A 16,520-nucleotide genomic window follows, 5' to 3' on the forward strand; every position below is an offset into this window, starting at 1 on the left:
ATGGCGCCGCCGAAGAAGAGGAGAAAGATTTCTTCCGCTGAGAAGAAGAAATTAGCAAAAGAAAGAGGGATGAAAAGTGCAGAAAAACGTGGAAAAGGCCTTGGAAGCAGGAAGACGTTTAGCAGCCTTCCAGCCAACTGGAGAGAAAAAAGATACCAACGTGGTTCAAAGACCCAATTGCAGTTTTCAAGTCCAGGTAAAACAGTATACAAAACGCAGGCAGCCGTTAAAGAAGCTCTCAAGTCGAGGAAAATGGATGCATGTCTACTTGAGAAACTAAGCTCTGACAGCCAAGACGAGGGAAAGACTGACGATTCTGACTATTTGCTTTCTGATGAGGAATTGCCAGAGAAGTTGCAAGTGGTCGAATGTGACAGCCAAGATGACAAAACTGCACGTGGTCAAGATATGGAGCGCCGCTTATTTGTCTGTGAGTCATCACAGCTCATGGATTTCGTCCAGCAAATTAACGGCACCTCCAAGTGTTCTACGGCAAACTGTAATGGTAAGTTAGCCTCAACATTTTACGCACTTTATTGCTATGTTACATCTGCAAAAGCCAACAGAATATTTTCATTGTTTTCTTGATATTCTCGCCCCTCTGCATGTCTCTGTTATCTTGCTCCTACTAAAAAGTTATCTGCCCACATTTGCCATTATTGTATACAGATGACCTGAGCTGTTATGCCCATGAAATGCTAAATGAAGAAATATAATTCATGATCAACAGCTTTGCCTGTCTTTTTTGTCACAGAGTTATATTTCTAAGCTAACTCTCGTATTCCAAATTTGTTAGGTTTTCTGGTGCTTTCCAAGGTTGAGGCAGTCGGTCAAGGGGGGAGCCTGAATGCCACCTTCACGTGTAACAGTTGCCACCTGCGTACAGTTAATTTCCAAGGATCAGCCCTTGTTGAAGGATCTCGGCAAACTGTTGTGGGGCTTGCCCTTGGGGTAGCCTTTTTTCTATCTGGTCATGGATTTGCCAAGTTTGACAGAACTTTGAGACAGTTCCTAGGCATCAGCTGTGTCACCAAGAATCGTTACTACGAGATCATTAAGCTTGTATACCCTGTTGTTACGGATATTTTGAATGAACTGTGCGAAGACGAGAAGGAGCGAATGAAATCAATCTCACCTGATGTTCTTGGTAGTTGGAAAAAAGCGGTTGTCACATCTGATGGTGTTTGGCATACCAGGGGGCACTTCAGTAAGAATGGTTCTTTTATTATTAGGAACTACCTAACTGGAAGGCTCCTTTGGTATGGCCATAAGTGCATGAGAGGAAAGGATGATGTCATTGAGGAAGACCTGTACGAGGGCACTGCGAAATCCATGGAAGGAGTTTTGGCAGATGAGTGTTACCAACAAGCAAAGGATGAAGGATGCAAAGTGAACACGGTTTGGCAAGATCGCGACTCTACATCGGCAAAGCTGTAAATAGCACCCATCCCACAGCAAAAGTTTATAAATGTGGAGGGCATGTAGGAAGAGCCCACACAAACAATTTGAAAGAATCCTCAAAAAAGAAGGAATTCACCCACGACATCAAAAGTAAGTACAAGGAAAAATTTCCATCCATTGAAACAATAAAATGCAAATGAAGTGGAACTAGGCACAAGTCTGGATGTGGCTGTTTATCTGACAGTTTCATCAAAGGGGCCTGCATCAACCACTTCATCATTCTGCAGCAGAGTAAAACACCGAATTTTTAGCGCTGTTTTCTCGAATTAATTTTTTTCACTTGGAGGAGCCACATCAAAGAGCTAAAACTCAAAAGGAATTTGTTCGTTTGCCTTCAAATTTGGACAGTAGTTAGTTTAACATAAAAACAACAAAAAAGTGTCTGCAAATTTTTTCTTTCGAAATATTTTTTCTCAGAGAGTGATTTTTGTACAGTTACTCCACATTTTTTTCATCCTATTTCGAAAATGCTCTATAACTTTTCAGTGCGATTGAATATGGCAAAATGCAGACACGCTTTTTTAGCGCTTTGGGTCAGGAAACTGAGGAGCAAATTAAATTAGCAAAAAACAAAATTCACTTAGACTTGTAGCTTTAAAAAGGTGATTCGGACGCTCGCAATTAGAGGTCGTGAAAAATTCGACAAATTATTTTATTTCAAAATTCTTGGTATGGTTTGATAGTCAGCTCTATAAGCTTTAATTTGATATAGGGGTTTAGGTATCTACAGTTTAAACTGGACGCGCTACATTGCTTAAACGCACGACACCTCTGAAGGTCCTGGGTAAGCTTAAGTAGCTGTTACTGATAAGTGTGCATACCATGTTTTACATAGGATACCCTGAAACCCCGAGGGTGGCACCACTGCCTTGGTCGAGGGTGCACGTTCCCCGTTTTTTCCACCTGCCGGTTTTTAAGGGTTTTAGTGTCCAGCTTGGGTGCACTTAGTTTTCCTTTATTGTAATCAGCGTTTGTGAGTATATTAAAGCTAAATAAATGGCACGGTGGCTTGGCTGGCCAACGCGCCCATATATCATCACTTTATGGGCCTGGTTGAGGAGTGGAGGCAAAATCAAGACAATCCAAGCTCTAAAACAAAAACATGGTGATATGGAACAGTACTCTCGCAAATTTAATCTTGAAATTCATGGGATTCCCAAGAAAGAGGAAGAAAATGTCTGCCAAATAATTCTCGAATTGGCTGAGGTGATAGATGCAGATATTCGGAAAGAGGAGGTTGACATCTGTCATTTCCTTTACAGTATGTAAAGCAAGCCCAATAGTTGTGAAGTTTACAAATTATGATTCAAAATACGAAACTTACAGCAGGCGCTTGAGGCTTGGGAAGTTAAACCTAATGGAATAATTTGGCGTGGAACACCAACGCAAACCTGATGAGCCAGCGCATCCTGTCCTATTAATGATATTAATTTTTTGGAATACTTGGACTTTCAACAGACATTTTTTTCTGAAGACAGCTCCTACAGGATATCCTATTCACATCGAGTCAGAAGACAGTATTAGTAAACTTTGATCAAAACAATGAGTTATTATGATCTAAATAAACTGCTTAGTGATTTGTTTTTCTTCTTTTTTGGATCTTATGCTGCTTAAATTTTCCAAAATTTCATTAGCAACATCAGCATTTAAATCAGTTGTGAGCAGTTACTTATAATATTAAGTATTATAAGTAAGCTTTTTTCCCAGAAGAATTAGTTGAGTCGTTTCATTGTAAATTTTCTTGTTGATACTTTGGTGTACATTGTGCTCAGTTTATGTTTATTGTTTATCTTAGTGAATAGTCAATCCCATACAAATGTACTTGGTAAAGATGTGTGATGCAGTGTGACTGGCATCTTCACTACTATATTTATTTTCCTTCTATAGTTAATTTTCAGTTTCAAGTAATTTTACAGCATTAAAATGCTTCATCCAACTTTTTACCCCTAGTAACGAAGAGTGTGGTAACTTGATATGCATTGATATTTACATCATCATACAATCATGAAGAGATCACATGATTACTGTAAATAAGCATAGAACACATGGTCTGAAAATATAATCAGAAGTACACTACAGTGTCTTCACTCATGTCTTTCTAACAAATCGTTAAGAACCCAGTTACAGGTCACGACATAAACCGTTATCTTTTGTACTCAACTGCGTTTGAGTAATGTAAGCCATGCCAATTGTAACTACCATTTATTGTCATTGCTGTTTATTTGTATCAATAAACTTAAAGCATAAAAAAATAGGGCATGCAGGTGTGGGTCCCCATTGGTCTATGCTGAAGGAAAATATGACCTTTTCTTTTGAACAATTTGTGTAATAACAAATTTAGCCAAATGTTACAATTCATCTTGCACCATCAAGGCTGCTGCCTGCCAAAAATTTCAAGGAGTCCCACAACAGCAAAAGCAGAGAAGTTCAGAGCCCAATGTGCAAAATGTTATAATCTACAGTAAAAAGGTTAGGTGCCCAGAGCAATAACCTGAGCGCCCCAGGCAACCTGACTCCTGATAGCTAGCAGCCTTGATCATTAGAAATCCACTGGACAAAAATAATATACTTCGACATGCAAAACATAAACCCAAGAGATTTTTGGCTGGTTAGCCTTCACAAATGTGTCGAGAGATTTCTCTACTGGAGATGGTAAATACCTGTAATGTGTTCCCCTGTCCCTAAATGCACTATAACCAGGTTGTGAGTGCACAGTGGTTCCAGGAGTGGCAGTCTTTGCCTCAGCTGCTGCATATGAAGGTGGTTGCTGTGAAGGTGTGGATCCTGCCATTCCCATTTGGCATGACTTCTTTTTCCACTGGTTACTTATTCTTTGGTTGGTCTCCGACCCCTGCGGAGATTAGAGAGTAACTTTGAGGACATGAGATCAAAAGACAAACTTGAATGTTGGACAGTTAGCCATGGTGATACTAGTAAACGTTCCCTTACCACATGCTTTCCACTGACTGGAAACCATTTGTGAAAGAGGCATCTGGCAACTGTTCTTGGTTGGTGTTCGTGGCTCTGGAAAACTGAAAAGACGAGAATTAAATTAAAGAGTTTTTAAATTAAATCAGAGTTTTAGCTAAAACTCTGGACCCCAACCAGTTATGTAACGCTCAAAATATGTCACGCATTTTAAATTCTTGCCGCCTATTTCCTGGACGCAAATACAGGCGTAACTTTGCCACGCATATCCGTAGGTGTGTTTTTATCATTTGTAAAATTCCTTTATTTGTGCTAGGTATAAATATAGGCATACTTGTTAGTTTTGTAAAACTCCCTGATGAAGTGTGCGCTAGTCACACGAAACGCGTAGGAGAAAATAAAAAAGTTTTACTACACAAGTAGTTCGCAGAAGTGCTGCTCACTGGATAACCCTTTTAAAAATTTTTAAGAACACGAGAGAAGTGCAGAGAGGCACGAGCCGTAGGCGAGTGCCTCTCTGCACTTCTCGAGTGTTCTTAAAAATTCCCAAGTGCTTATATAACTCAACAATGCACAAGGAACAAGTTTTTTTTTTTCTTTTATAAAATATAAACAATCGCAACTCCTCAGACAAGTGCGAATTTTAATGAATCAACATCAAGTTTCTCCTTATGCGAGATAACGCGTAATTTAATAGCGCGCGCTCTTGCCGATCACGACAGGGCACGCGACAGCGCGCGCAATCAAGTAAAAAGTCAAACTGTTTTAGTTTTTCGGCTCGTCGTAAGCAAGTTCAAGAAGTTAACTCCAAGTCAAGGTCAAGTTTTAAGGTGTTGAGAGACAAGTTGAAGTTAATTAAAAGTCTGGAAACATCAGTACAGGAGACTGTTCTTTCCGAATCGCTGGAGTGACAGCACATTCTGTCTCTGAATTTCTCAGATTTTTCACAGGCAAAAAATCTGACGTGTGCTCCGTGCATATGTACAATTATAATGCACGCACCATACGTATGCTTCGTGCATTGTGGAGTTATAAAGAACTCAGTTTGACCAATCACAGTGCTTGCTTGACCCTGGCTATTTTATAAATTAATATAAACTGTAACTACATCATTAACTTTCTCAAGGAGTCAAAAATCACTATAAACTGGGCTGTTATCTTGCAAAGCCAATGACACAATTTCTTAAAAAATGTCTTTCGGTGAAAGACACCAATAAATAGAATAGAATGTGGATCTCCATTAGTATGCAACGCATACGAGACCTTTCACGCCAATAACCCTCCTATAGCTACAAATTTCCTGGGCCCTGCAGGGCCCCACTGAAAACCGCCAAGGCGAGTGGGCTCCCTGGATTATTATTATTATTATTATTATTATTATTATTATTAGAAATGCTCAGCCTTATACTGAAGAACTCCTTCCAATTTAACGGGAAAGACTCCCAACACACAGACTGCCATGGGCACTAAAATGGCAGTAGCTTTTACCACCATCTTTACGGCATCTATAGAAAAAGAGATCTTAAGGCAGAGCGTTAACAAACCACTAACGTGGAAAAGGTTTGTTGACGATGTATTTTGCTTGTGGTATACAAACAAAGAAGAAATAAAACATTTCATAGAGCAAGCAAATTCGTACTACCCTACCATAAAGTTTACCGCTGAAGTCTCACAATTAGAAACAAAATTCTTGGATACAACTGTTTATAAGGGAGAGAGATTCGAGAAAGAATCGATTCTCGAGGTGCGCACACATTACAAACCTACTGAATCATTTCAGTACACAAACTACAACAGTTGCCACCCAGCAGGCGTCAAAAAAGGCTTCGTTAAAGGAGAAGCTCTTAGACTTCTGAGGAAAAACTCTTCTAAAGTAGTGTTTGAGGAAAACATGAAAAACTTTAAAACACGCCTGGCATCAAGAGGTTATCCTAGTAACCTAGTGGACAAAATCCCCTCCGGAGTTAACTTCGCAGAAAGAAAGAACACTCTTACACAAAAACAGAAAGCGCTCAAGAAAATTCTACCCTTCATGACAACATTTCAACCATCACTGCCATGTTTGAAAAATATTCTAATGGACAAATGGCATTCAATACAAACCAGCCGCTACTAAGAGAGATATACAAGGAACCTCCCCTGATCTGTTATAGAAAAGGGAAATCGCTCAAAGACATGCTTGTTAAAGCAAAACTATAAAGGCTTTTATCAATCCAATGGGCACACAGCGGGAGTCGTACAGGTCTGACTCCTTTCATCAGTGGGAAGGGGTCACCATCTCACTGCTTCTACATTCAGTCGTAAACAGCTGGCGAGCGATGATATAAAAGGGCCCCCTTCCAGCATTTTGTTAATTTGCTTGCATTTCAAACAGTAAATGTCGGACAACCGAATTAACGGTCTCTACCCATTTATACACATGGAGAGACTAGAGACAATGTGGAGTAAAGTTTCTTGTCTAAAAGAAACAACACGATGGAATGTACATCAGCCTTGAAACACCGACCGACCCATCTCCCTATCTATAAAAGTCGGATCGAAAGTCCAAGTTGATGACCACTGCACCACCATGCCACCTACATGTACTGTGTTATAAAGCAGGGGTTTCAATAAGTTCTGAAGTAGGCGGCAGAGCTATAAAAGTAGGCGGCAGAGCTATAAAAGTAGGCGGCTGTAACACTTCAGGGGCCGTAAGGGCCCTCCCCCTAGGGGGGTCTGGGGGCATGCTCCCCCAGAAAATTTCGGAATCTAGAAGCCCGGAAATGCCATTTCCTGCATTCTGGCATCAAATTCAGTACTAAAGTTAATATTGATTAACTAACGACAGCATTAGTGACAACTGTATTTAGTTTTTCAGGTGAAGTTCAATTTTAATAAAAGGATCATTACAACTTCACGCCGATTTAAGTGTGTCATTCAGAAATGGGAAAAACCGCTGGATTTTGTAGCTTGAAGGCTCGTTTTTAGTCCTTTGGGCATTCACTTCGGAGCCACCGAAAACGTGTTGAATAAGTTCGGTTTCATTCGTTTGGAAAAAGGTGAGATCTTTTGGATGAGGACCTAAAGCGACTTCAAAGGAATGGAACAATAGTGCAATTATGCGACCACGAGCGGCAGAGTTTATTATCGTATCCTTTTGTTCTTAATGTGTGAATAAACTACATAGAATGACTTGGGACTTTACATGCATTTAGTTTTTTTCGCAAAACATTTCCAAGTTCGAATTGGATTTATGAAAATAGAGCATTTTGAGAGCTTCAAAAAGAGATCTTGAACGAGGCTTTTTGGCCAATGTAGGCCGAAGTTCGATGTTTGTTTGTTGATCGGCAGTTCGAACTGCAAAGTTAATTAATGCGAAGCCGTCTTCGTCCGAAGCGTGTGTGAATTCCCGGAGGTACATGTATTATCGCAGAGAGTCCTGAACGAAATTTCATCCCGAAAACGTTTCTTTTTTTATTTGTATTTCTTTTAACGAAAAGGTCGATTTGACGGCTGTAAAATGTGGTCTGAATGAGTTTCTGTGGTCGAGATTTCTCAACGACGCGCCGTCTGACAGTTCCGCAGCCGACTGCTCCTTCTCGTTTTGATTTTGAATTATTGAAGTTATTCCCTACAAAGTAAAAAAGTTCTTTGGTGAATTTCACTTTCTTCTTTAAATAAATGAGGCCTGGATTTTTTATATTACTGCAAACGCTGAGCATCCTGAGTTCTTGATATTAACAGCCGTGTTTACGTTTGATATTCGAGATCGTTCCGATAAGCGCGTGCTTGATCATAAGCATAAAATAAACTTTAAAAGTTTAGAGATTATCAAAGAAAAGTTGCAGTCCGACAGCTTTAAAAAGTTTTTTTTTTTGTGAATTGAACTGAGCTATTGTTCGTTCTCAGATGATAAACAAAAGGAAATTGTCACACATTTCCTCAAAGGGCCTTCCGATTTCTATAGTTGTCTTACATTCCCGAGTGACATCCGACGTGAACACCGATGAATCGGCAATGAGTCTAAACAATAACATGAATATATGAATACTTAACGACCCACAAAACGTGGGTACACACTTAAATCGACGTGAAGTTGTCATGTAACGTCAACCATAGAATACTGATTGAATCTTGGGAATTTTTCATTACATACAGTATACAGCAATGTGAAGCATTTCCAGATCCATAACTGAAGTCGAGAGTTATTACATCAAATGAAATAGGAAAACAATGTTTAGAAGTGAAATGAAATTTTGCTTTGTTGTTGTCTTACTACCAGTCTATGGTCACTAGCATAACCATTACTGATATCCCCATGTTTCCATGACTTTTAAAAGCTACTAAAAACTGCTCGTACGGTTACCTAAAAAAGGTATTTAAACTACTGCAGCATTGGATAAATAAAGAACTGCTAGCCAGGGACAAGTCAGCCAGGACGAAGCAGACGAAGCAATGTAACACTTTGCCAGACTATTGCTACAGAGTATCACCCACATAATGTCTGAAGCATATCATCTTTGATTGTACTTCTCATCCGCGTCTTAATGCGCTTGATTGCTGAGGCGCCCTTTTCAGTCCAAGCGTTGCTTACTTTTATTAAAATATGCTAAAATACTGCCGCCTCCCCCGCGTACGTTTACGGCTGGGTTCCGTCGTCCAAACATATGGACCGGAACTGAAGAGCGAATGTGATCGAGGCAAGAATTGACACCAGTCTCTCTCCTCTGTTTAATCAACATGGCTGACTTCGCAACTAAATCATCGCGCGTTGAAATCGTTATTAAATACAACCGTGACCTTTCCGAGAAATATACTAATACAGCGACAGAAAAAAATGGAAACAACAAAGAAAATGTTTTCTCTTTATTCCATATTTCGTATTTAACAGGTGAGAAATTGTGTGACTCAAGAAACTCAAGGGACAACGCGTTACTGAATTGACAGAACATTTTATTTTATACGGCATTGAGTTTCAGGCTGTTCTAGGCTAAAATTTTAAATGTTTAACAACTGATCAACAGTTGAAAGTAGCCGGCGAAACGTCGCTGAGTAGCCGGCGAACTTCGCCGGCTGCCGGCTCTTATATACAACCCTGATAAAGGTCAGTCGAAAACTCTTTAATAGATAAAAATTAATACATTTGTTTAAAGATTCTTTTACAGATCCTTTATTTGATTTATAATGGATACCTTTTTCCAACCTATCCACACAAAAATACAATAAAATACAATACAATATTTATTTTGCCATATACAACAATTACATATGGAAAAAAAATGATGAAAATTGACGAAAGAAAATAAATGGCGAGAAAACCTGAAAGAAACCACGAGGCTTATAAAGTCAGGCTTCCTCACTTTTAAAAAATAGCTATCTTATATTAGAATTACAATATGGACTTTTGATAATTAACTTTGACTGCGCACACGTACACACACACACGCACACACATATGTTCGAAGGAGAAAAAAATATCCTGCACGCACATTCCCCAAAGAAAAAAAAATCAGTGTGAATTAAAGTGCTACTACGATCAAATTTTCGAATACCTTTTATTTGCGGTTGATTGGTAGTTTATGTCCTAAAGTACATGACCTCCAAGTTATATCCTCATAAGATGAAGGAAAGTGCGATTTTTTTGCGCTCAAACTCCACGAATTTTCATCCGCCATTGAACCGCCATGTTCCTGCGGCCTGGTTACCAAAGGCAGATGGTGTCCAATGACAACAGAGGCCGGGTCACCCGGGAAAAACAAGTGACGTCAGACTCTCAACTCGAAGCCCAGGCGAGCCCTACGAGGCTAACTTCTCATACAGTTTCGAACATGTTTTCGAAAAATGTTTCGTTCTTTCAATGGTGGGAAGTCGCTGTGTTGTTCAGTGGTGTAACAACTGCTCTAATCGAGCGGCAGGAATTGCGCTGCATGCGAGTCCGGCCGACAGAACGAGAGATGTGTGGGTCCAGTTTGTTGTCTTGCACGTTTTGCTATTTTCTCGGTTTAGTTCGAGGGACACTTGGGCATTCCACCCAAGTCAGTGAACACAAATTAAACCTGATCCTTTGAAAAGGGTAAGCGATCAGGAGATCGTGAACCTGAAAAAAATCTCTGAAGGAGAAGGAGCGGCAAAAGGTAAGCTTATGTCATGAGTGGGCGAAATGTGTGAATATTGTTTTTTATCTTTGGTGATTCCTCGATACCTTGTTCAGCACCCATACAAATAGCAGTCACAAATTTTTATACACATTTTATCTTGCGTTTCTAAAGTACTAAACTTTGATTGAACGAGTAAATAATGTAAGTGCAACTAGCTCCCGGAACTAGCTTTTCCCTCCGAAGCATTTCCAAAACATCTCAGTGCGATAAGAGTAAGCTTGTGTTTACTTTGCTTGTGCAAAAGCTTGTGGCAAAAACTGTGTAAACAAACGCGAAGAAAACCACTTTAATTATCCATTTTCACTCAGCTTTCGATAAGGTGGTCTTTGGCGTTTACAAAAGGGTTCCTTCTTTCTTTTAAGTGGTTTTCTTAAAGAAATAGTTTCAATTTGTGGTTTAAGAAAGGTTTTTTTAAGAAAACCTCACATTCAGTTGTTTCTTATCAATTAGATTCAATTGGTAATGTATTTTAAATTTTGATTTATTTTTCAGACGCTGAGTTGCAACAACGTCAAAACCCAGCTCTTACTATTAAATACAGGCCAAAACAAGCCTTGCAGAGCACAACACGTGAAAAATGTGGACAGCCAAGAAAAGGCCAGTGCTCCTCCTTAAACTAGCAGTTGAAGAGCACTGACCTTTCTCAAGGGGTTTTCTTGATCTTTTGTCGTCAACCACCAGTTGACAAATAGAATCAATAAAAGAACTGTTTTCTCTTCATTCATCATGCCTCCTCTTTGTAACTCTTTCCATTACATAGGCTTCTGTTTTAGGGAATGGTCAGAAATTAGTGGGGAGGGGGGGGGGGGAGTGAGGTGGAGATTTTAAATTGAGCAATGAAAATGATGTGACCCTCCGTAGCGATGCAAATGAAATTTCATGACCCTCCCCCTGAACAGGTAATACAATGTAGCTCAAATACCAGAAAAAGAAAACAAGAATGGAGGCAAACTGAAAGTTACTTACTGGAACCATTTTGCTCCAACATAATTCAAATCATCTATAGAGCCCATTGGCATCATATAACTCCATTATGCTACACATTTCCTTTACATTAATATTTTAATACTTAATACTTGTCTTGCTTTTGTTAAGTAATGACTTAAATTAACAAATTTTATTTTGTCTTTTGTATATAACTCGCTCTCTCTGTCGTACTACAAATTATGATTGCAAGAGCATAAATTTATGTGACCCTCTGTTTTCACTGCTTATTCTTTCATGACACTCCACCTCCCCCCCTCCCCACCCCCTGCTCCCTGCTAATAGGGAGCTGAAGCACAGACATTCCTGAGCCATGTATAGCAACCAGAACTCAAATGTTTTCTCTTTTGGTGTGGTTTTAAATAAATACTAATTTGAATATAAACAATATTAATATGGTAGCCATTTTGGAATAAGGTTTATGGTTCATTGTCTGCAGTACATTAATAATTTTATTTTTATGTTCATTTGAAAAAGAGTGCCAGAATCTTGTTTCACCAATAAATTTGTTGTTGTACAAATGAGATTGAATCTACATTTTCTAAGAATAAACACTGATCAAGAAGAACAACCTTGAGAAAAAAATCAAAGGTGGCTCACAACAGTCTCAACTTTACTTCATTTTGGTAGCATGCATTTGCCCATCTCTCACTGCACCAAAAGTGAAAGTAACAAGAACTGTTACCACAGCAACAGTGTATCAAACTCATCAACACTTGCTTGGGGGTTTGCCCTTAGACATGTAAGACAAAGGATGTTTGTTGTTAGGTTGATTTGACCCTTCATTAGAATAAGCAAAAAAATTCAATTAATACCTGAATCACAAACTTTAACTCCCAAGAATATTGTTTTCAATGTATATTTGCAAAATTCCTACTTTTCCTCCCCTCATTTGCCTAGGTGGATGCTTGTTACCAGAAAGCATGCCTTAATAAATTTTCATTTATAAAGCTAGTCATTTCTTCAGTGCGTTAAAGCATCCAGTGCAGTGGTGTTTAACCTGATGTGAGCCACCTTAAAAAAAAATATATGTACACAGAAAAGACTGTTAATACTATTACATTGTTCATGATGGTGCAAGGGAAGAAAACAAATCATTGCAAATTGTTGTTGCTTTGCAAATTTATTTGTTTATTGATTACTGTACTTTTTCAAATCTGGATACAATGATGTCCATGCAGCACCACCACTCTCCAGGCTTGGTAAGTCGCTCAAGGGAGCAATTTGAACATTTGCACCTGAGAAAATATTGAACCAAGAGGAAACTTAGCATCAATTACAAGGGAACGATCAGCTTAAATTCAAGCCATTGTACAGAGCTTTTCACTAAAATATATATTCTTTTTCCATGGTAAAAAAAGTGCAAAAACAGTAAGCTTACTCGGAACCGAAACTTAACTGTGCACTCTAATTTAACACCAGGGCAAACTTTCGAAAGCAAAGCTAAAAACCTAAACTTGACTTCGATTTCAATTCAACTGAGTCTCCGGTAGCCTCCCTCCGGGGAATGAACTGGCCAGTAGTCAAGAGAAATTGTTGACGATTCTCAGGCACTACACTTTTAAAGCTTGCCTGTTTTGTTAATACAGCAAATAACACATCTAAATATCAATCTCTATCTCTAATATCTTACCCGAGAGATGAACGACTCAGCAAAGTCTGCTCTTCCTGCTCTTGTAGCAAAAGCGCTCGCTGTTGAACTTATTCGGCTGCCTCTTCTTCAGATGGATCTAGCTCTACAGAGTCAGGACTTCTTAATTTCCTTTGCCTATATCATGCGAAGACGATCCAGGAAAGCTTTCTGTGGTCAAAACAGCTCTGAAATTCGTCGCCAGAAGGAGCACTACAGTACTCGCTCGATCAGTGAGTTGAGAGTATTACGTCACGACAAAAACACAATAGGTTTGAATAAAAATACCGCAACTCCAATCACTTTCATACCGCGGGCTCGCTGGAACATAAATTCATAATGGCGGACTCGAAAACACCAGTTTTCAAGGCTCAATATTTTCAATTTACGGGGCCCAAACTTCATTTCAGTGACCAAGACAGGTACAGCCACATCGGATAAGCTGTAAAGAACGTATTTTTGTTTCATACGTGACATGAAGTTTTGATCGTAGTAGCACTTTAAGGGGTTGACAAAAATTTCATGCCCATACCAAATCACCCATCCCCCCCCCACTCAAAGTAAAATGGTTGACCCCTATATAAACATTCACAACAGATGAAAGGTTAGTTATTAAGTAACGCAAGCTTAAAGTCAGCTTACCACAGTTCGAGAATTGATCTGTCCGTCCCGTCCATCGAGAGAAAATCGTTGTTCATTCAGCTAGGATACTTCAGCAACGTGGAGATGGTGGATGATTTTCAGATGCAGTTCAGTTCATGGCGCACTAGAAGGCCTGTTGAATTGAAACAAACAAAGCTCACCATGTATTCGTCGCCGTTCAAAACGAAGTACAAATTAACCCCTTTTCTACGACCACCTTAGGGCCGTGAAAACGTGGTCGTAATAACGGGGTGGTCAAATTCACGAGGTTGTAAAAAAGGCTTTCAATTCGTTCGGGGCACAAAAAAGTGGCCGTGATATCGTAAGGCGAGGTTCCATAATTTTGACACCGAAAGTAATATTGTCACATTTATAAATGACATCCACACAAATAAATGTTAAACAGCCACATGAGCAAGACATTTTGTTGTACTTACTAAGGTGAGTATGCAGCAAACAACATGCAGAAACACTGTGAATCAAACCAACTCAGGTCAGGGTTGCAAAGATTCAAAACTTTTCGCGCTACGCTTCCACAACCAGATGTGCGCGCGCATTTTCCCGTGAGGGCTCTGGGGATAACCAGCATGGCACTTTCTATACTGGAAAACATGTATCGGGTTACGCCGGTCGTCACGCCGAAGAACTTCGGCGTGGCACCGGACGATTTACGCCAACTTCTGGCGTATTTCACGCGGCTTTTTGGCGGGTCCAATTGTTGGTGTGGCGTAAATCCAAATGCGGTAAAGTAGTGGCGTAAATCACTGCGGTATTTCCAAAATAAATAATCCACTTACTGTTTCGACAAATATTTTCGCGCCATCAGATGTTTGTGGTTTCGTTTGTTTGGAGGGTTGGCGTTGGTTTTTTCATCCCCTCACCCGTTTTTTGCCGACCGAAAAATAACACAAAGGGAGCATTAACACTTCTTTAGTAAAACCGCTGAATTATTGACGTCCACGTAGTCAGGGACCGCAGAGGGGAAGGGGCAGGGTTAAATATATATCTTAATGTTTTATTTTACTTAACCATATCCATCACTTACAAAAGCAACTTACCCTATATATTATAAAGAGTACATTAAGGTTTTCTTCGACAAGCTCGGCAATTTCAGACACTTTTATATCGTTAGTTTTGCTGCTGAACGGACGACTAGATTTCAACCGTGAAATAATGGCATTTCAGCTGTTGTTTTTATTTTCATTCGTTCCTGGGTCGGTGTTAACTACGTTTCATGAAGATAAAGTTTCATCACTGAGCAAGTTCGAAGGCATTCATTTCAGTAAAAGCTCAGCTTATCACCATTACGCGTAACTGAACATTTGAAACAGAGAATTATGTACAGCTACGGTCATCCTGGATCATTCAATCCCACTGACATAACGAACAAAAAAGACGATGTACGGAAACATGAACAACAAAATTGGGTCTTCAAAAGCTCCTGGCTTTCACAAGAAAACAAGTCGAAAATTTCTGCTTCGTCAGCCTGTTGTGTCGGTCAAATGGAAGGACAAGACTGAAGCATTGACCCCTTACTTAAAAGAAAAGGAAACTTAAAAGAAAAGGAAACGTATTTTAATTGATACGATTGAAATTTACATCACTGTAGACAGTTTCTGACGTATTTCTAGCCATTTCAGAAGACCTAAAGTCTAAAATTTTTCCAGGAGAGCATGCCCCTGGGCCCCCCTAGTTGTCACACGCTAAAGCGTTCGCTTTAGCCCTCCCTCCAAAACCCGCCGTGGGCCCTGCGTGGGACGTCACACAAATAATGCTACTTATTGGTCCCTTTCTCCCGCTCATGTCAGAGATGAGACAAATGTCAGGTTTGTAACGAAAAAGTGCTTGAGAGCCGGCTAAAAATGCCAGTATTCCACCGCCATGTTCAACGGAAATGTTGGATCACATAGGCGGGGCTTGAATATACTGTATCTAACATTTGCCTTTAAAACACACATATTCAAATGAAATGAGATATTTGGGGCATTCTGGCTTGGAAGACTAAGATGAACTGCAAGTCAAATACGGAACAGAAAAATATAAAATTTGTAACGGCGATGCCTAAAATGTCAAACAAAGAAAGGACAAAGAAAGTATTTGGCTACATGGCCGTCAGGGGGAGTGGGACCACGTTTTATGAGTTTGTCGTACGACCGGTGTGGCGCAAGGAAAAAAATTTGTGAGGTTGGCATAGCAAATTGTCTGCTAAAATTGTAGCTTAAAACTTCGGCGTATGAGATACGAACTTTCCAGTATGGGGCACGTTGGAACTCAGCTGGAGCTCTTACTTGATTCGCATTGTTTGGCATCATAAAATTAAAGTGTGAGACGCTAGCGCTGTCGCTTAAATTTCTTGTTTCGCCTGTTCTGCGTCGAAGACGATTCAAAATACACCAAGCTATCGAACTGATGTCACTTTTCTAAGTATTCTAGTCTTGACCCTCACTTTGTTGCATAAGCCCGTTTAACACACACAAAAAAAAATATGTTCAATTAAACCAGGTTTAACAAAATGAAAATTGGTAACAGACAGCTGAACCATTGGCTTTGACATAGGATTCAAGTAAACTTAAACTTCACGCTTTCATTTGTGCTAAATCTGTAGTCAACAAAAATCTGAAAGCAGATTTTATGGAGGAAACAGTTTTAAGCTGTGGTTAACTAAAGAGCTTTTAAACGTGTTTAAGCCTCGGTAAGAATGCGGCATTAGTCGTAAACGGGGACCAGCTTTATATATA

General features: G+C 39.6%; 1 long non-coding RNA gene and 1 pseudogene across 3 annotated transcripts; one reads left to right on the forward strand and one right to left on the reverse strand.

The window, feature by feature from the left end:
* LOC146456034 (uncharacterized) lies at positions 1-3,850 on the forward strand (annotated as a pseudogene). The gene is made up of 3 exons (XR_014858898.1): positions 1-505; positions 797-1,551; positions 2,724-3,850. The product of XR_014858898.1 is annotated as an uncharacterized LOC146456034 (transcript).
* A 332-nt stretch (positions 3,851-4,182) lies between these two features.
* Positions 4,183-14,317, reverse strand: LOC146456035 (uncharacterized). Of its 2 annotated transcripts, XR_014858889.1 has the most exons (4): positions 14,220-14,317; positions 13,783-13,915; positions 4,411-4,485; positions 4,183-4,312 (listed from the first exon to the last, which is right to left on the reverse strand). It is a non-coding gene; the product is annotated as an uncharacterized LOC146456035 (long non-coding RNA). The 2 variants fall into 2 exon arrangements; XR_014858888.1 differs by having other exon boundaries at positions 4,259-4,485.
* Positions 14,318-16,520: the final 2,203 nt, after the last annotated feature.

The sequence above is a fragment of the Pavona decussata genome, unplaced genomic scaffold (genome assembly GCF_977016875.1).
Source record: "Pavona decussata unplaced genomic scaffold, jaPavDecu1.1 SCAFFOLD_262, whole genome shotgun sequence".
In the NCBI taxonomy this organism is placed as follows: domain Eukaryota; kingdom Metazoa; phylum Cnidaria; class Anthozoa; order Scleractinia; family Agariciidae; genus Pavona; species Pavona decussata.